Consider the following 20,937-nt stretch of genomic DNA (forward strand, 5'->3'; position numbering starts at 1 on the left):
AAAATTTTAAAAAAAATTTTAAAAATCAAGAAGCAGGCCAGGTAATCAATGCAAAACAGGCACACACACCTCCCCAGCCCTGAGGTCAAGAACTCAAAGCACCTGCAGAGCTCTCAGCGAGGTCTCTCAAGCAAATGCTGTGATGCTTGAAAACAGCTCTGGTATCAGCTGCCTCTGGAGGCTCTCGAGGTCAGAGCTGACCCAGCCCAGGAGAAATGCAAGGTATTTAAACATGAGAGCAGCAGCAGCAGCAGCTTCCCAAAGCCAGTGACTCCAGAGACAGTGAATCACAGCTCTTGGTGACATGTCCTGATCCCCAGCACACCATTACACAGGCCAGGGAACAAATGTTTATGCAGTCACTGTGCTGAAGGGTTACACAGGCTCTGATCTGGAGTGCACCAGAGAAGTTCCCTTTAATATATTTGCTGTTTCAACACACTTTATCCCCTTAATGAGGCACCACTGAAGTTCTGCTTAAACCCATTTTGATTAAGGAAAAGATTATCCATAGAATTGCCAGCCCGACATCACACACAGACCAACTGTGCTTCAGGGAGACATTAAATCCCCATTCAATTAATAGAGACACCTCTTCAAATGAGCATTAAATAATTCCCCACAATGCAGCAAGACAACTGGCTACTCCAGCAAATTGGAATAGAAATAACTTCCCATCTCTCCACCAACAAAATCCCAATCAAAACTTGGCCTTGAAACAAGAGGTCAGGACGGAGGGATGGGGGGCAGGACTGTTACTACCTCAGTGCTATTGTATGCTCATATTAAAAGCTCCTCATCAAAAAATTAAATGAAATGGTTGCCTTTCATGTTTATCAATAACAGAGCTAATGGTTTTTATGTAAATGCCATTACTTTCAGCCAGATCTGCAAGAGACTGGAGCCACATAGCCCCAGCTCCCCTTGCAAGAGACTCCCTTCAGGCAGCCAATCTAAATGCAAATTACAATCAAACGGCAAAACCAAGAGTTTTCTGGCTGATACTGAACACATAAAACTAGGGACAAAGCAGAGATATTTAAGAACAACCCTCCTCTACTGCAAAGACCTCCTGATCTCACATTGCTTTTCCATCCTGAACATACATACAAATTAAAGTATGATTTGGTTCTTATTTACAGTCATGTTATTTACCAGTTTATTCCCTTCTATTGCCCTCAGTGTTAAAAAAAGGAGAAGAATGTTCTTCTGTAAAGAGAATCACCTCTCAGAGATGTTTCCCCCACGACAGGAGCATTCCATCAGCAAGGATATTAAATCAGAGTGATAATAAAGCCCCAGTTGGATTTGGCAAGAACAAACAGCACTTCCACGTTTTCAGGAGGAAATTTCTTCTTGGAACAGAGTTGTTTGTGCAAATCAAGGATGAAGGTGTTACTACAGATTGGTTATTAGGAGGCAGAGATACAAAATTGTTGTCAGCACAAGGAGCACCGTGATCCTGCAGCATAAAAGCTTTTTGAAGAACACTTAAATCCAACCTGGAGCACAGACCCAGCCAGGACTTTGCCAGCACTGACTAAAACAAAGTACTAACAGCAAATCTGAAAAGAACTAATATTAGCAGCCGTGCTGCTTAGCAAGGAGAATGCACAGAGGAGAAGCTCAGATTAAAACAAAGGGCAGAAAGCTGACGACCCAACTATGGCACAAGTCTGCTTGTGACTCTCTCCACACCAAACTTCCATTCTCAAGAGGAGCACAGGTCCTTGGAGGGATGCTGCTAATTAACAGGGCTGTGTACACACTCGTTACACGGGTGAGGAGCTGAGCACTTGGTGTGTGCTACAGGAATACTCACCTCGCTAATTAACACTAGTAACTGAGAGACCACTCCTGCAGGAAGCTGGAATTTGGGAATCAGCCAGTGAGAGAACATGCAAAGTGGGAAACCAGAGGGACAACACTGCCCAGCAGGAGCCTGGTTGGCTTCTTTGGGTATCTGTAATTAAATAATTTATCACTGTGCTCCTGTGTCTAGGAGTGAATGTGCAGCCTGTAAATAAAGCACCTCCTGTTATGCAAGGCCTTGCTAAATCCGAAAGTTTGACTGCCTGTGGAAAGAGGTCATCAAATTAAAAACCACAGCCCTACCTTCTCTCAGAAACTTCACGTGGGCTGGCATTTCAAAAACTCATCAACTTCTTTTTCAGCTGTTCAGTCTCACAGATCTATTGTTCTAGACACAAAAACTCTGGCTTTCAGTCCTGGATCACAACTTGGAGTTGCTAAGGCTCTCTTCTCCTCCTTGCCTTCCTCCACAAACCTGGTGAGGCAAGTCTTGGGGTCCTCTCTAGCAAAAGCAGACCCCAACTTGGGGATTGTCACCATACTGACCACGCAGGATGAACCCATGAGCAGTGAGAAAAGGCCCTTCCAAAATAAGCACATCTCCTTTTTCTCCCCACTCTGGAGCTGCTGTGCAAGGCCTGCTGCTGCCACTGCCAGAGCCACTGAGGATTTCATGCCCAGCCACAACCATGTGTGAGCAGAGCCTGATTTCACAGCCCTGCTCTGCCTTCAGCTGTCAAACCACAACCGCCGTCCTTCGCAGCACAGCAAAGCGTCTGCAGAGCTGAGCTGCTCCTGCAGCAAAGCCATTTCCTCCCAAAACCTCCAAAATCGGGGACAGCCACACATCCCCAGCCTCCACCCCAGTGCTGCTGCTCACAGCCTCAACCACTGGCTTAGCCAACAAGTGGGCACCAGCAAAATGAGGATTGTTTCCTCTGTGTGGCAAAAAACTTCCAACCATCACTTGAATTTTGTGATTTTGCAAAGACAAGGAACAAAACTGGAAATATTTCCCCTTCCTAACAGCTCCTGTTCTTCACAACTGTACAATTCACAACTACTCTATACTTACTCGGCACTGTAATTTTTATTTTTCCTTTCTGTCATCACACACCCTCATCCACAGCCTGTGACTTCACTTGCTGCAGCTCAGGGCTTTTTCACCATTCCAAAGGTTCAGGTTTATGCACAGCAAAACGGTCTCTTAACCAGTCTTTTCTTATTTCCTTTTGTCAGAGGCTTCATGCTATGATGAATGTGTAGAAATGCAAAGCAGAAGTCCCTACAAAAAGAAGCCAGTGTGTGAGGTGGTTTTGTCTTATAAAAAAAGGAGAGCCAGGAATGACTTACGCCTCATTAAAGAGCTCCAGTCTGCATTTTTATCAGATATATTTAGACACCAAGGGCTTTTAAAAAAAGGAAATTAAAAGCAGTTATATTCTTAACATATGGCCCTGGATCAGTCACAGGGATATAAACGAAAGTGGGCAGAGCAGATTCTCCAAACACAGGCATGGAAATCATTTTAATGGTGCACATGACCTATAAAATTTCAAGCAACACCAAAGCCCACAATGGTGTGACAGAATTCAGCCACTGCAGGGCTGTGCCTTGTCCCCAGTCCTTTCATCACATATCCCTGTGCATCTCACAGCTGCTCCAGGAGGCAGTCAGAGGGAGGAGAATAATTCCTGCTAATGAACACACTCAGGCAAATCACACAGCATTCTTTTTTTTGGGGGAGAAACTGAGGCATGGAAGAGGCATCTCCTGGTAAAATTCATTTCCTATCACAAATAAAAGCCAGACAATATCCCAGCCATCAGCTTCTTCACTATCAGGTGTTTTTGGCAACATTGCTGTAGCCCAGAGTCATCCCCTCCTCACACTGTGACCCCAATCCTGCACAAAAACACACAGCTCCAAGAGAAAACTGATTTCCAAATCAAGAGCCAATTCTGGCCTGTGTTAAGCACTAATTATTAATGAAAAGTGTATTTCCCTAGCTTGATGGCAATGATAAACGATGGCAAATCGCACAGAGAGAGACTGGCACTGAACAAAACAACGAGGCACACCCAGAGAGAGCATGTCTTGCAACCACTAAACACACATTTCTGTGCTCTACGTGGGCAGCAACTGCTGTCCGGGATATTTTAACAGCAGAAACTGCACTGGGGGAAAAAAAACCAACAAAAAAACATCACCACAACACAAAAAAACCTGAGTACATTCCTCCTCTTAGCCGGAGCCAGAACATAAGAGACAAGCAATATAATTATTTCCACACCAGAAGGAAAACAACCCCAAGAACACACACAGGGAAAGAAACAAGCCTCCAAAGCCGATCTGCAAAACAGTTCAGAGCTTCTGTGCTGGGCTGTAACTTCCCAGCACAAGCCAGGAAAGTAAAAAGCACAGGTAAGGCAGCTTTAGGGTGATGAACACCCCAGAGCTCACAGCACCCCCTTCTCTGCCCCCTTCCCCACAGAGCCTGCAGAGTGGGTGCCCCTAAATCCTGAATATGACACATTTCATTTTGCCTAAAGTGACCCTTTCTGGGGAGGTCTCTGATACAAACAGAAAGAAAAACTAAAAACATTTTCTTTTTTTCACCAAGCACAAAGAGCATCAACCCCACCAGTGACTGCTGGTCCCACCTGTCCAGAGATGCTCATCCACAAACAGCAGAATATCCCAAGAGGACACATCCAGCTCAGTCCCCCAGCTGCACCCAAAATCCTGGAAGGCTGGAAGCAAACAGTAGCAGGAGCAGAGCCACTGTGCTCCCTCCAGATAGCGGAAGCACGGCTGGGACACACTCACTCTTCACGGATAAGTAAAAGCACTTTAAGGAGAGCTTTTTTTTCCCCTCCCTTCACTTTGTTTTAAACGGCTGAAGAATTTCCTCTGTGAATGCTCCCAATTGTGGCTCACGCTGAGTTATTTTTAAAAGCACAGAACCAGATTTTCAAGGCCCTGAATGAGGAAATGCAAAGCTTTTATTAAGCAATAATAGCCCAGACAATGGTCACAATTTCCCAAGGGTCTGAACACGGCAGCTGACAATGAGCTTTATTCCTCCACAAAACCCCCTTCACGGGCTCGGAGGGTTTGCTTTGTATGATCCAGGCTCAAGTTAGGGAGTTAAAACAGAAAGCTCTGTGGTCGTTTTCAGTGTGATTTCCTCCACCAATGCCCGTCTGGCTGATCAGAGGTACAAAAATCACTGGGAAAAGACACCGTGAACTCTCATTCGCTATGAGGACATCACCACATCCAGCTGGACCTTTCCCTTGTGGATGGATCCCAGATGTCAAACTGGTCAACATTCCCAGGGTCAGGAGAGTGAAACAAAGCCCTTCAATTTTCTTCATTGATATCTGGACCACTGCACTGTCACTAAAATGGCCAGAAACACTCTTCAGACCTCAGACCTGCTACCACAGGGTATAATCAGAGCCAGCAGCCACATCAGCTCTTCTTTCTTCTAAGCAGGAGGAACTAGAAACTATGAGGAGATTGTACAACCTCCAAACCCAGCCAGCAGCCAAGGTTTGGCCTTGAAAAGCCCCAATTTCACTCAGCAATGGGATTACCAGCACACCTGAACCGGCTGGATTGGCTCTCTGTGCAGCCAGAGTGAGCAGCAGGTGCTGCTGGAGCTCTGAAAACCAGATTGGTTCAAGATGTCTGCTTAGGACAAGATGAGCTGTGCTACAGAAAGGGATGTTTTTCTCTGCAGGTTGTAAAGCAGACATCAAGAAAGGAGGAAAGAAAAAAAATAAACAACGTGGTAAACAACCAGATCTGTAGAAAAAAGTCCTAACGTAAATGTCTCCCACACGAATGCTGTCCTCACCTCCAACAGAAAAGCAGCTAACACCATAAATTCATGAGTTCTTCCAACCAAAACAAGTGCATTTCTATCCTCCCCCCACCTCTCCCCTTCCCTGTCCCACTGAAAGCACAGTGTGGCTGCACAGCAAACCGAGATTACAACTCAACCCCACAAACGAGAACCGAGCTGAGATTCAATCTGAGCACTTCCCAAACTGCCCTGCCACACAGCCAGGAGAGCCAGACCACAGGAACTCCTCCTTCCAGCTCACCACAGCCCCCAGGGGTTGTGAAAACACTTCCTAATCTCCTGCCTATCTGTCAGTCAGTCCATGACCAAGAGAGCTCATGTGGCCAAGAGGAGAAAATACTTCAAAGCCCTTCAGAAACACCTGCAATGCTGCTGCTGGTGCAGCTCCACCACACCTGCACACCTCAGTCACCTCAGGTGAGATCTCTGGGCCTGCTGCATCTCCTTCTCTTCCACTGCTCAGAGAGATACAGACACTAGGAAATGCTCTCAAGTTTGTCTACAACTTCCTGGAGGAAAGGAAAAGGTGTTTAGAGGATTTAATAAAAAAAAATGCTTCATTTCCTTGCTGTTTTCAATAATCAGCCATAAGGCAACAGCCTCTATCATCTTTTGTCTTTTTAACTGTAAACTTCAAGGCCTCTCGACCCAATATAATCCCTGAACTTGGCTTCAAATGCTACTGAAAAATAATTAATCATCTGCCTGTGTGTGAAACAGCTGTCGATGTCTGTGACCAGACAACTGTGCAGGAATTCAGGATACGTTCAGAAAATGGATGCAGTCAGAAACTGAGGATGCCAAAGGCACCCAGATATTGCCATTAAGAGAATTCACAGAAGCACTTCATGTGTAGCAAAAATCTGTAAATCAAAGCATGTTATTTTCCACCCTCATAATCAAGAGATTTGCTAGATTATCTAGAGGTCTGTCTGATCATGACAGACATGCAGCTGCCTGAAACACACACTCAGGCAAAGAGCTCACTCGTGACACCAAACTGTGAATGCAACCCCTTCAGTGCTCACTTCCAATTGGGAAAACTCTCAGTGTGATGAGGAAAGAGCCCTCAGAGCCACAGGAGTGGCCACAGGTGACAAATGGGCCACTGCTTGGCAGAGGAGCTGCAGACAGAGCGAGGAGCAGGCAGGCTGCAGGCAGTGAGAGGCTGGAATATGGTGGGGAAGGCAGACAGCAGAGCTTCAAAAGGCAGCCTTGCCAGCGAGCACAGCTTCAATTAACAAGCTGTATTTGCAAGGCCAGACTCCAAAATGCTCCTCAGTATCCAATCACCTAACCCGTGCTTAAAGCCATACCATTAGGACGTGGAATTGGGTATCAGCTGGCTGAACTAATCCCAGCCAGATGCTAAAACCACCAGCAAATAGGTCAGTAATGTCTCCCACACCATCCAGGGCCCTGCAGTGGGGAACAGTCACACACCACCACTCCTGCACCTGTGGAAAGGGTTTGAGAGGTTCCTCACAGCCCTGAATGCATTTGCCAAATGATATTTAATTTTGTGGTTCAGGGGAAGGGAAGTCTCAGCCCACCTCATTGCTGGGAAACCTTTTCATTGCTACCTTTCCAGATGATGTTATGCAACAAGTAATTCACTCCTACACAGGTAGGAGCAAAAATGCCCTTGGGCATTGCTGCCAATTCTAGATTACTACAACCAGAATAGAAATAAGATTGTGGAGATTTTATTACACAACTCTGCAAATTACTTAAATCAAGCAAAAAGGGACAAGGTTAAATTAAGACTCCTTTGTTGCTCTGCCCTCCACGTGTGGCTGTGAGAGTACAGAGAACAAAATGAAATACAGCTGTTCACTTTCAGATGGAAAGCACAACAGTCATTATTTAACCCACACAAGGATCCAAGCATGAGCCTCCAAAAGCATGGGCTGAGGAGAAGTTATTCCAGGTACTTTATGAGACACTGCTCTCAAAAGAGAGTGGTGACAGATACCATCTCTGGAAAGATTCAGGACTCTATCTTACTGAGCCTCCACTGCCACCAGTGACCTTTACAGTAACACAATAAATATTTTAGCATATAATGAATTTGCTGCATTGCATTTGCTCTCTGGGCTATTGAAGATCAGCCAGGAACCGATCGATTTTAGACACAAAGCTGCCACAAAACTGAAAGGCACGATGGAGATATTACTACCTGCAGCAAAAAAAGTTAAGGGGTGAGGAGAAAAAAAGGTGTTTGAAAAGAAAAGGCGACTGATGAGCTCCCCATTTACATAAACTTCCATCAGATTCTAAGATCCCTGCAGCCACTCAAGCACGACTGGCCCTGAAGCTGCATCTTCATTGTTTTGAATCCCAATATTCATTTATGCCAGCAACAAACCGCTCAAGAATAACCTCAAAAACCCCCAAGCTTCGCAGGAGTTTGAAGGACAGGCTCTGAAACACGAGGGAAGCTGCTTGGTTTAGCTCCAGTTGTACCATCAGCTCGTTTGGATCACTTGGATCCCCTTCAGACACCTCCTTGCATCTCCATTTCTTTGCCTGCTTGGAGGTGTCAGGCCTTTGTCATTTTGCACCTCAGGAACATGTGGAGCTGTTCACCTGCAGAGGGTGAAGACACAAAGCCAGCAGATACCAGCACTGAGGCTGTTGATCTCTGCCAAAACCTCAACCAGCCAGATTGTCTCATTTTACTTTGGATCTCATTTTCAACAGATTTAGAAAAATTATCCCAGGGGTATGGCAGAGGACCAGAATGTAGGAGATCATTTCATGACATCTGTAATAGCACACAGTTAACAACAACTCCTCAATTTTTGTCTTATGACCTCACTCATTAGGAAGAGCTTTTATCACCCTCAGTATCTTCACAAACACTCCTCCTCTATGTCTCCACCAAGTCTTTCCTTACTGCCATATAAGCCCAAGGCTTCTCTTTCTTCCCCTTGAGATGGAGTCAAGGTAAGATCTTAATTTCCTCTACCATCTGCAGTGAAACTGCCTCCACACCCCTGCCAAACGAGCTGGAATTACACCACTAATTTCAGCTTAGTCAGCTCACCCTACAGACAAAGTCAATATTTGACAGATATTTAGCAAAGACTACAATTTATTTAAATTCAGCGCATCGTGCCCACCAGAAGAGCTCTAGCAGAGAATGAGAGTCAGCAGGACTTGCTGCTTGGGGGAAAAACACAAGATAACTAGAGTTATTCTGCCTGGAAACCTCAAAAAAGGGGGTTTAGGGATAGAAGGCCCAGCTCCCTGAGATCAGCCCTGCTTCCCGAGAAACAAGCAGCATTCCCGGGAACAGCACGGCGGGAGCGAGAACATCTCAGCTTTCAGAGAGGCAGGGTTGCTAAGGCAAGCAAACAAAAGGCTCCTTGTCTGCAGCCCACAGCTCCTCAACACATCCCCACCGCTGCTGGAGATGGATGGGTGGAGCAGCCCATCCGAGGAGCTCCACGGCCAAGCTGTGCCCCTCTGAGCAGTTCGTGTTTTCCTGTCTCTTCCCAGCTGCTCCACAGCTGGCAGGGAGCAGGGAAATTCTGAGGAAAAGGATTTATGGGAAAACAATGCCAAAGAGGAAGGAGTCAAACCAGCGAGCAGAGTGTGGGGAATAAAATCATAATAAACAGAACAGATCGAGCACAACTTCACCACAAACTCCAAGCGGCCCTCAACTCTTCGTTTTCACCCACAGAAAAAACAAACCATCAGCTGCAGGACAGCGCCTCAGCTTCCCACCCCGCACTCGATTTTTGGGAGCTGCTGAAATGCAGCTGTTTGAGAGCAGCACATCCCAGCAGATCTCGATGCTGTGAGTCACAGATGCGATTCCTCCCCGAGTTTTTTGTTTTCCAGAGCAACAGCTCCAGCCCCAGCTTCAGCAGCGTCAGCACGAGTCGCCCTCGGAGCTTTCTGCTTAGAGGAAGAAAAACTGCTGAAACCACCCCACATGCCAGGCTGGTTAATGACATCCCCAAGAAATGGGTTTGCCCCAGATTGTGGCAGGTTTTGAGATGAAGCCGCTCCAAGTTTGAAGAAGGGCATTTTTTGTTTTTTGATCTAAAAAGCCAGAGAAGATGGAAGCAATTCCTTCAAGTGTCACTTCAATTTCTCATGTCACATCTTTCCTCCTCCATCAGCACAGGCTGACACTGCAGCTCCTGGATCTCTCTAACCCTGTTGTGTGCTCATCCTGCTGGCTGGCAAAGTCCTGTGCTTACATGAGCCCTGGGAAATGGTGCCAAAATTGGGGATTAAAGGAATAGGTCAGTGAAAAATTCCAATAAACAGACCATCCCAGGGAGGAGGAGGGGAGTGTTGATCCAAACCTCCCTCTTCCACACCCAGCCAAAGTCCCCTCCTGTCAGCAGACACAAAGCATTACACGGATCAGAGCTGCCACCAGCAGAGAAAGCTGCTCATGTCTTTTTTTTTTTTTTAATGTGTGAAAACGAAGTGTTCCTTGTTTTGTACGAAACAGGCTGGGAGAGGAGAGTGCAAACACCGAGTAAACAATCCCCAGGCAGCCCAAACCAGCTGCAGAACAAGGAGTCTCCCACCCAGCAGCGCCCCGGGGACCTTGCAGAGTGAATCTTGCTTGGCCGAAAGAACGTGCAAAGAGCCAAGATCCAAATTCAGAATAAACCCTGCGCTGCAGCTCATCAAAGGGACGGCTCGGGAGTTTAATTCAGTCGCAAAGTTAAAAAACAAAAAGATGCATATCAAGGTTTATAGCAACAAAAGGTTTACAGCAACATTTTCTCTTGCCCCTGGACAAACTCTTTGGCTGCAGAGGCTGAAGGAAACCACACGGTGTGGACACACAAACGCACCCTGCATTTGAAAGCGAAAAGAACAAAGCTCTGGTGAATGTGGGAAATTAGAAAGCCTGACAGATTTCACCCTGGTTTATCCCCTGGCAAATTAGCTACTGTTTAAACATGGAGCTTGGGCATGACATCATCTGTTTGCAGGGGAGGCTTTTTTTAATTTTTTTTTTTTTTAAAGCCAAACCATTCTTGTATTCACAGCTTGAGGAACATTATTCGTTCCAAACAGACTCAACTAAATGAAGGGGTGGATCAAGCTTTTTGCAGGAGCCCTTCGAGCAGGGAAGCACACACCTAAACTGCTTTGCAAGTTCAAACAGCAGAAGATCTTATCTGGAATTTAGCAGGAAATGTGGAGCCCCTCAGGTTTGTCTATTCAGATCCAAGGAGGAAAAAAGAGTACTTTTTCAAGTTGGGATGTGCAAAACCAGCCAGATGAGGAGGCTGAAATGACACAGGCTGCTGCTCACTCAGCTCCAGATCACTGTGGTTGAGTCCCATTTAATTCTTATAGTAATTTCTGTCACCTATGCAAAAAACTCTCATTTTGGTCCTTTGGGACACCACACTGCCTTGAGGGCTCAGACTGAGAGGAAGGGAAACTGCCTCAGCTGCAAACTCAGCCACTGGACATATTTTTGGCATCTGTTACCTCGTTCCAGCTTGGACACTCATTCTGGAGACTTCTTTTCCCTTGAGAGACGCAGATCTCCATCAGTGCAATTTTCTCCCAAACTTGGCAGAACTCGAATTTCGCAGCACCTGCTCCTTGGCACAGCTTTAACAGAGTTTTCTTTGGTGTGTTTGAAGGAGCAGGCTCTCACAGCCTCTCCAAGTGCAGCTTCAGAAAACACACAGAGCAATGGGCTCTCGTGTGAAAACTCTTTCCTTGAATGCCGAGAGATTTCGCACAATGTGTTTTTCTGACCCTTCGCTCTCGGGAGTTGTCGGATTTTAGAGAGGAAAAATGCCAGAATTTTCGAAAGGGAAAAAGGAAGGAGTGTTGGTTTCATCCCTGAGAAGAGCAGGTTTCACACAGACAGAGGTGGTGTGGAGTAAATTGGATATTTTCCTACAAACCAAACCCACAGTGGGCTCTGACCACAACCCAGTGACGTCAAGGAACCAGATTTCACAAGAGCTCTGCTAAAACTTTGTTTGAAAAACATATATATTATTTTCTCTTTCCCTAAACCTGGCAAGGTACTATGATCTAATCACATTACAATCTCTAAAGCTAAAAAAGCGGGGGGAACCAAAAAAGCAAACAAAAAACCCCAAATAAACAAAATAACACAAAACCAAACCAAAAACCACAAATAAAACCAAGAAACCCAGAGACCTTTCATCATCATGTCTCTAGACATTCAAAAATATAGATTGAATTTTCTCCTTAGATTGAGAAAAAAATAAATAAAGATTTCTTTTGTATTAATACCCAGGATAAGCAATTCTGGCTTAAAAAAACTCAAGCAAACAACCAAACCAAAAAGTTTCAGAAAACTACATCTGTGGAAGTCCTGTCAAATAGAGCTTAACCTTTAAAAAAGCCACAACTGTAACACACACAGGCTTTGCTGTCAGAATGTAATTAAAAAACCCCAAAACAACTCAATTTTGCTCCATATCAAGATTGCCAGGAGCTGATCTGGGAGAAAGTCAAGCAAACAAATTTTCTCTCTGAGATTCCAAAAGGTCATTGCAAACAATTACTAAAATGCAGCACTGCAAACAACATATGCCAATTCTTTTTTCCTTTCAATTTACCAGATAACTTTACTGCTCCAGTTATTACCTGGAAAGAATAATAATCCCAGGGATCACATAGCCGATTAAATAATTACATGAATACCAAGGAACCATTAAAACTGCTTTTCAAAGAGAATTGGAAACTGTTTCTTCTTCCTCTCCCTCTGCATTTGCAAAACACAGTTCCCAAAACAGGCCTCATCTGCAGCTTGGGCCACGATGAAGACATTCCTTCCAGGGATGGGAAGTAAGGGAGATTATTAATTTCACTTCTCATAACAGAAAAGCAGAAGTCGTAGCAAGAAGACCTCAGAATAAAAAGTCAGGCAACGAAAAGAAGCCCCAAAGTCTGAAAAATTGGTACCCAATATACATTTTTCCAGTTGTCTTGCTACCAAGAGGCTTCAAAACGTGGCATTTTCTTCTTTCAGAGCCACTCCAGCCCCATTGAGAGGAACTGCCTGTGTCAGCACAAAGCTCTGCTGCACCCAGCAGCAACGAGGAGCTGAAAAATGAGCATCTGATTCTGGTGACCTTCACAGTCATCTACAACAGCCAACTATTCCTGTCCATTCAGCGTGTTGGTTTAGAGCGAGTCCCTGCGCTTCATTAAATCACCCTCCTTGCTCCTCAGCACACTCTGGGGCTGCAGGGAAGATCAGAGGGTGCTGGGGCAGATCCCTCACACAGCAGAGTGGCTGTGTCACTGTCCCACTGCCCATTTGTCACCTGCCCAGGCTCTGCCGTGCTCAGCCACTCCTGTCATCGCCAGGGGACAGGGACAGGATGAGAGGAAACGGCCTCAAGGTGTGCCAGGGGAGGGTCAGGATGGATATTAAGAAGAATTTGTTCACTTAAAGAGCTGTCCAGCCCTGCCACAGCTGCCCAGGGCAGCGGTGGAGTCACCATTCCTGAAAGGATTTAAAAGCCATGTGGATGTGGCACTTGGGGACATGGGTTAATGGTGGCCTTGGCAGTGCTGAGGGATGGCTGGACTCGATGATCTCCAAGGGCTTTTCCAATTTCAACTGTTCTCTGATTCCCCTCCAACAACACTCCAGCATGAAACCTCCCAGGGCACCAGCCCTTGCCTAGTGCTCCCTCCTGCTAGGTGGGACTCCCCACACCTCCTGCCAAAACTCCCTCGAGCAGTTTGCTGTTGGATTTTCAAACTGAATCACTTCACTGAGACATCATCTGAAAGACAGGGACTGCAGAGCTGGGAGAGGGAGAGGGACCAAGGCCACCCCTTCTAGCAGCACGCTGTGAAATCAGTTCAACCGTGTCACAAATCTCAAATTCAAAGGTCAGTGTCAACAAGTACCAGGCAGTACTTCCCTGCATCACAGAGGAGCTGAGCTACACTCAGATACTATGGAAACGCTAACCTGTATTTCCTGAGCACCTCTAAAGCACAGAAGCAGGAGGAGGTGACAGAAAAGCTTGGATATAATCCACTCTCTCCTCAAAAGGCTCCACATAAACACACAAACAGCCTGAACAGGGAGGTCTCGATGCACATACAACAGCTTTTGGTAAACAGGCTAAGAATAGGAACAGGGACAGCAAAGTATCTCAGCGAGACTCCCCTGCAGAGGAACACTGAGCTCACAAGAAACATTCCCAACACTGCTCCTGCTTTAATCAGTTTTGAGAAGAGGAAATTCGCTTTGGTTCTTTTTATACCACTCGCTCCATTGCGTTTGTGAAGCAGCTGCCACTTTGTGTCCCAGAGAGAGCTGCTGTAACCCAGGGCTCGCGTGTCAGCACACGCAGCAGAGATCACAGATGCACATGGAAACAGACGCCAGATCTGTCTGGAGATTCCAGGTCACTCCTTCCGAGGCAGGGGAATTATAGAGACACAAGGCAGTGCAAAGCCTGGGTCGTGCTGGTATAAACTACCCCTGAAGTGCTCCTGGCATTGCCACCTGAGCGATGTCACCTGAAACATAAGCTCGGGAAAACACTCAGCGGATGCAAAAACATCTTCCCCAACATCTCGTTTGGCAAGGGAGAAATAACTCTGCAGCTTGGCCTTTCTAATAAAAATCATCATTGTCCCAGCAATGTAGAAGTAATTTCCAGAGAAAGAGCAGGTCTGATTCCTGAGGGGTGGGGGGAAATCAGCTTCTGTACAAAAACCTTGAGATACCTTTCAGCTCGGCGCTCAATCGTTACTCCTAACTAACTGCACCCTTGAGACACTTGCAAAAGGCTCGGTGCTATTCATCATCGCCACAAAGTAAAAACTGAGCCAGGAGACCCTGGAGGCAAATGCGAGAAACCAACTGCGAGATTTCTTTCAATCTTTTTTTATTACGTCTTGATTTTTGTTAAAAATTCTCAGATTAGCATCAACAGTGACATTTTGTAGATGTTGCTGATTTACAGCTTTGCCCGTGAAGAAAGGCAGCCTCAACATTGTTTCACAGGTAAAAGCGTAAGAAGTTTGCAGACTACAACAGAGCCCAGCAGCAAAATCCAAAAATGTTTCTGGGTCCATCAAACCCGACCTGCTCTGCTGGAAGAATCAACTCAGAATCAACTCCACCTTCTGCTTTTAACAACCACCCTACAAGATCACCACAAGGACAGCTCTCCCCTTTCTCCAGGTCCTTGGTTTTGATTCGGGGTTGAGAACTTCGCAAGGAAAGGCTTAACAGCTAATTGTCAGACGCCACAGTAATTAGTGGCACCTTTCCAAGGCATCCATCTCTGGCTGTTTTTCCGATAGCTGGCTCCTCCTCAATCCCCACATTAAAATGAAGGTACACAAGGTAGGCGGCAGATTCATTTACAAGCACCGAGGTCTTCCCAGGAGAGATGCCTAAGGAAAGAAGTATCTTAGCTAAACCATGCACTGGGTTGTTTTTTTTCCTTCCTATTTGCTATGGAGGTGCTATCTTTATTAATTATCTGAGAACGATGTTAACCTGTTTCCTGACATGTATTATTAGAAACACAATGCATTTCTGGGAGTCAATGGGATCCTGTATCCCATGGCCTGCAAATTACCTCTAAATGAGGAAGACAGGATAATACTGTCCTGACTTCTGGTTACACATCACAGCTTTGATGTCCCTACTGCACTTATCAGAGTTGCAGACCCTCATGTCTCCCTCTGCAGACAGAAAGGCTCTGGTAGGGAATTCAGGAATTCCCATTTCTGCTCAGACTTTACAGACCCCTTAAAAAGCAGCTGCCAGCATTGCTCAATACATTCTGCTCTCAACTCCGAGGCTCCCCACTTGTTTGGCAGCTTCTTCACAAGCTCCAACGCTTCCATGCCAACCTTTTCCAGGCATCAGCAGCACTCCACAGCATATCCTCCACTCCACACCAACACAATCCACAACACATCACTTCCCACGAAGTGCCTACACAGAGCAGACCTGCAGCATAATGACTTCCTCGTGCCTGTAATAGAAACACTCAAAGATGGGGATGAATCCCTGCCCGATGTGCTCCTGCGGTACGTGCGAGGCGGAGGCGATGCATCACGGGTGGAAAAGATAAAAAGGAAAAGATAAAAAGAAAAAAGCCTTTCCCACGTTCAGTGACGTGCTCAATTCCATCAAATCCGGGCCCAGAAGGTGGGGTGCATATGGGATGGGGAAAAGGAAAGCTTCTCTTCCCGTTGGAAATGGAGATGTGCTGATGGGAAAACGTAATGGAGGATGTTGGGTGGTTTTAACTGTATTGCTTTTATGAGCAGAGATGCCAGTTTCCACATTAAGAGTCCAAACTTGAATTCATCGTTTTTTACAAGGTTTACAAAGTACCCAACCTGTCAACAAGTGTTCCTTGAGGAATACAACACACAGAGCAATGCAGTTCCTGCTCTGTGGAAAGGCACTGTGGCCTTTACACAAATAGAACTCATTTCCAGCTGAATCCACTGATGTCCAATATCACAGCACAGATTTGAGATGACTTTTTTACACTGAAGGATAGCACTGAACAGGAAGACAGCTCATCCAGAGGCAGATGTTGGAATCCACACTTCAGGCACAACAGGAAGGAAAACAAACCTCAGGCCACCTGCACTGTCACTGTCCCTGAGATTAAAGTCAGATGAGAAGGTACCTGGAAGTATTCTGAACCATAAAAGAAAGCATTTTATGAGACAAGGCAGATAAAAGACCAACCAGCTGGACACTGTACAAAGTAGGGGAATAAAAATATTACTTGTGCACTGGGAAGTGTTATTAACATTTTCTATTAGAAGAAACTTGGAAGTGTTTCTTGGAATCCCATGTTCTGATACTACTCTCGGGCAGGCATTTGCATTAGCAAAGTGGCACATTTTCTTAATGCACAAAAATTCATGGGGAGGGCAGAGGATAGCAGAGAAAACTCAAACTCCTAGCTCCAGGCAGCAAGATTCCAGCCATTTAAGAGACTGAGTGTAAGAGCAGAAATTCTGAGACTCATTAAGAATACATGCTTCAAAATACTCCTTATGTCCATTAGTACCTACAGATTAACTGCTAGGTTGGAGGTTTAGGGTTCTGTCCCACGCAAAAAAACCATAAAGGATTGATTTGATTGATTTATAAATCACAATTTTCTGTATTTCACCCTTCTTTATCCATGAGGGACAGGTCACTTTGCAGTGTTACTGGTTATGTCAACACAGCCCTGAGAAACCATTATCCATTTACAACCAATTAGCAGGACAGATCATCAAATCCCAGAATGGTTTGGGTTGGAAGAGACCTTAAAGATCATCCCATCCCACACCCTGCCGTGTTCAGGGACATTTTCCACTATCCCAGATTGCTCCAAGCCCCATCCAGCCTGGCCCTGGATGCCTCCAGGGATGGGGCAGCCACAGCTTCTCTGTGGATTCTATTCCAGAGCCTCAGCACCCTCCCAGGGAAGAATTCCTTCCTAAAATCTAACCTAACCCTGCCCTCTTTCATCCCAGATGGATTAGTCAGACCTCTAAACTGCTCCTGCCGGTAACAGGCATCAATTAACAAACAGCAGTGACTTCACAGAAACGGGATTTCAATTTGCACTTCAAAACTGGCCCTGCAAGTGCTGTAATAACATCAATTTACGTGGTGGGCCAGCTTCCTACGCCCAGGCAGCCCGGGGATCGATGAGCTGCAAGCCACGGAGCTGCACATGCTTCTGCCTTTATCCTTCCTAAACAAACCCCAAAACCTCAAACTGGCTTTGCACCTCTTCTCAGGCAGCATCCACCGCCACGATTTGCATGTGACGAGCAGCCGGCTGCGCTGCAGGAGCCAAACTCAACCACGACAAGCCCCGGTAAACAGCACTTTCAAGTGTTCTCCGAGAAGAAAACTCTGCTTTTGAGGATTTGTCTAAATTGCAGACACACCACTGCAGCTCATACTCGTGCTAGATTTAGCCCAGCAAGCACAGCCTGTGTCAGCACGGGTTGTAGGAGACAATTCTGCATCCCCCAAATCCCATGGGAATGCTTTCCCCACTGCCAAGGCACACAGGAGCAGAAATAAATGACTTTTCAGCACAGTGTGATGTATCTAAATATGCCTATGAGTTACACTTGCCTTTTTCACATGAAAACAAACAAAAAACCCCAGTATTTTGCATGCTGGGTGGTTAAGACATAGGAATTCCACTCTGGGTTCCAATTGTTATGAGTAACACAAAATATCCCATCCCGAGTTGAAATCCCAGCGTTAGGAGCTGCTTCAAAATATTCACAGTCTGCTCCTTCTCAAAAAACAGAGGTATTTAGCACAGATCACAGGAGAAATCTCTGGTGATGAGGAGGCAGGAGGCAATGACCACGAGGTCCCTCCCAGGTCACTGTTTCTGTGGGGTTTCCAAAGCAGAAAAACTGTCTATAGACTAGGAACCAATTCACAAAGGGCTGCCGTGATCTTGGCATCAAACAGGTAACATCTGTGGTTAGCTGCAATTCCCAGCCTGGTGAAAACATTACTGTGGGCAGCAGCAGGAATGCCCTGGGAAAACAGGCAGCTGGGAGAGGTGATTGGAGGCAAAGAGCAAGGGGAAAAAAAAATAAAAATCAGGCAATAAAGACTGGAAGGGAAAAAGAACAAATACAGCCAGAAGAAGAGAAGCAAACTCTTAAAAATTTAAGCTGAAGGTGTTATGGCATGTCAAGAATTAATAGTCATGGAAAGCAAGCTCAGGAAGGGCTCTGGCTCCCCATAAGCAAACAAAACTTGGGAATGCATCAACAACATCCAACTCATCAGCTCAATAGTCCCAGAGACCCACAAATATGCAAGGGAAGATGAAGATGATGATGATCTTTCCCAGCCCATCTGAACAGCACACAAACAACCCTCCAGTATTGCAGCGTTTCGTTGAGACACAGCCTAAGTGAAGGCAATTCAACAATCATGTTTTTCTTGTTCCCTGCATTTGCTGCTTTTGCTCTGACTTGACAACTGCCAAAATCCATCGTCACGTGTAAACAAACATGAGAGCTAACAGTCCCCACTTGAAAAAAATCAGAGAATTCCAGAACACTGCTTTGGACTTCCCTTCTGCAACAAGACATCAAGAAGTTCAAGAACTCTCTGTACCACAGCTGAACTGCTGGAAAAATTTGCTCAATGAGGACAGTGAATTACCCCCGCTCCAGAATCCCTGAACTCTGAGCTGAATCCGTGCAAACTCTGATTTCTGGAATGAGGAATGGAAAAGAAGAGGCATCCCAAAGCCCTGAGTGGATACAGATAACGCTGCATGTAACAACTGGGTTCTCAGATGGTACATGATGTTAAGGGATTTGTCAGGGGGAGATGAATCTCTCTCCCCATCATCACATAATCAGTCTGTGGTTCATTTCTGATGCTATTCCTGCATAGAAACGAGCTGAAGATTACTCAGTACTTGATAAAACCCGACAACCCACGTTCCAAGATGTTACTATCTTCGATATCATAGATTTCTCCATGAGAACAGAAATATCTAAGATAATCACCTGCATGTGACACTCCTCTCAGGAAACAAAGTTATTTAATCTCCTTCACACACATGTGAGGCTCGCAGCATGAGAAACCCAGACGTTTCAAAGCCAAGTTATCATATCACGATATCAACACCTGCAATCTATCAGACTCAGGCAAAGGCAGCAAGAGGTCACCAACTGGTCACTGAGGCTCTCTCAGTGTTTGGATTTTAACACACACACAGCAACAGAACGGCATATCTAAAGTGCTTCTCAGCATCTCTGTGAATCCTTAATACCACTTGAACCATTTCCAGCCCCTTCCGGCTCCAGATTGTTTGGGTTTGGACCAGCGTAACAGGGCATTAGGCTGCTGGCAGTAAGTTATTATCACCACACTGGTACAATTTTTGGTAAAGACCCCGAGGTTTTTTTTGAGCAAGAAGAGACCTCATGTGGGGAAAACAGCTGGGAAAAAAGAATAACACGAACCTCAGCTTCAGCAAATAGCTCACAGGAGTGCAATACCAGCCATGCTGGGAAGCCCAGTGCGAGGGCAGCCTCATCCTTGCTGTCCTCACCACCTCAAAGGCAGAGCCCCAGCAAGAACCACAACTCAGGCACTGCCTCGGGGGATGTGACAGCCCCTAAAACGCTGGGGATCCACAGGTGGGACAAGGGGGTCTCAGGACCCTTGAGGGATGCAGGAGGGAGGACAGGCAGGAAGGCTGAAGCCTGTCAGCCACACCTGAGGGCATCACCTGCCATCACAGCCCTCCTGCCATGAGGGTCCCCAGCCTTGTGGGGACCCCTCCGCAGTGTCCTCGCTCTCTGAGACCCCCACAACGCCCCTCATGCTGTGAGGGACCCTCTCACAGCCCCCTCAGACTTATGGGGGTCCCCCTTGTAGTGTGACATCCCCAGAATGCCTGTCACGCTGTGAGGTGAGGGACTGCCTTCACAGCCTCACCAGCGCTGAAGGAACTCCCTGCCCTGAGGGAGCCCCCACACTGTGGCCCTAGCCCTGAGGGACCCCCTCACAAACCCCCATCCCTGAGGGATACCCCTCACAGACCCCTCACCCCTCAGGAACCTGTCCCCAGCCCTGAGGGACCCCCTCACAGACCCCTCAGTAAGCTGTCCCCACCGTGCCCCCAGCCCTGAGCAGCCCCTCACAAACCCCATCCCTGAGGGACACCCCTCATGGACCCCTCAGTAACCTGTCCCCACCGTGCCCCCAGCCCTGAGGGACCCCCTCACAGACCCTTCACCCCTCAGGAACCTGTCCCCACTATGCCCTCAGCCCTGAGGGACACCCTCACAAACCCCCATCCCAGAGGGACCCCCTCACAGACGCCTCACCCCTGTCCCCCCCCGTGTCCCAGCCCTGAGGGACCCCCGCTCACAGCTCTCCCCAGCCCTAAGGGATTCCCTCAGATCCCCCCCAGCCCTCACGGACCCCCGCTCGCAGCCCCCCCAGCCCCGAGGGACCCCTTTCACCGCTCCCCCACGCTCACAGCCCTCCCAGCCCCGAAGGACCCCTCTCGCAGCCCTCACAGCCCTGAGGGACCCCTCTCGCAGCCCCCACAGCCCTGAGGGACCCCCGCTCAGAGCTCCCCCGGCCCTCAGGGACCCCGCGCCCCCTCCTGCCCCTCAGGGACGCTCCAGCCCAGCCCCCCCACACCGCCACTCCAGGGGGCTTCCCCCGGACTGTACCATTCCCGCCTCACCCGGCCCCACGGGCTGAC

The 20,937-nt window shown here is 47.0% G+C and overlaps 1 protein-coding gene across 6 annotated transcripts in view; it reads right to left on the bottom strand.

Moving 5' to 3' along the window:
* Positions 1-20,937, bottom strand: part of EXTL3 (exostosin like glycosyltransferase 3) — a 127,611-nt gene that overhangs the window by 87,501 nt on the left and 19,173 nt on the right. The gene's annotated exons all lie outside the window — the stretch shown is intronic.

Source organism: Lichenostomus cassidix, chromosome 3 (assembly GCF_008360975.1).
Source record: "Lichenostomus cassidix isolate B80296 chromosome 3, HeHo_3.0, whole genome shotgun sequence".
Classification (NCBI taxonomy): domain Eukaryota; kingdom Metazoa; phylum Chordata; class Aves; order Passeriformes; family Meliphagidae; genus Lichenostomus; species Lichenostomus cassidix.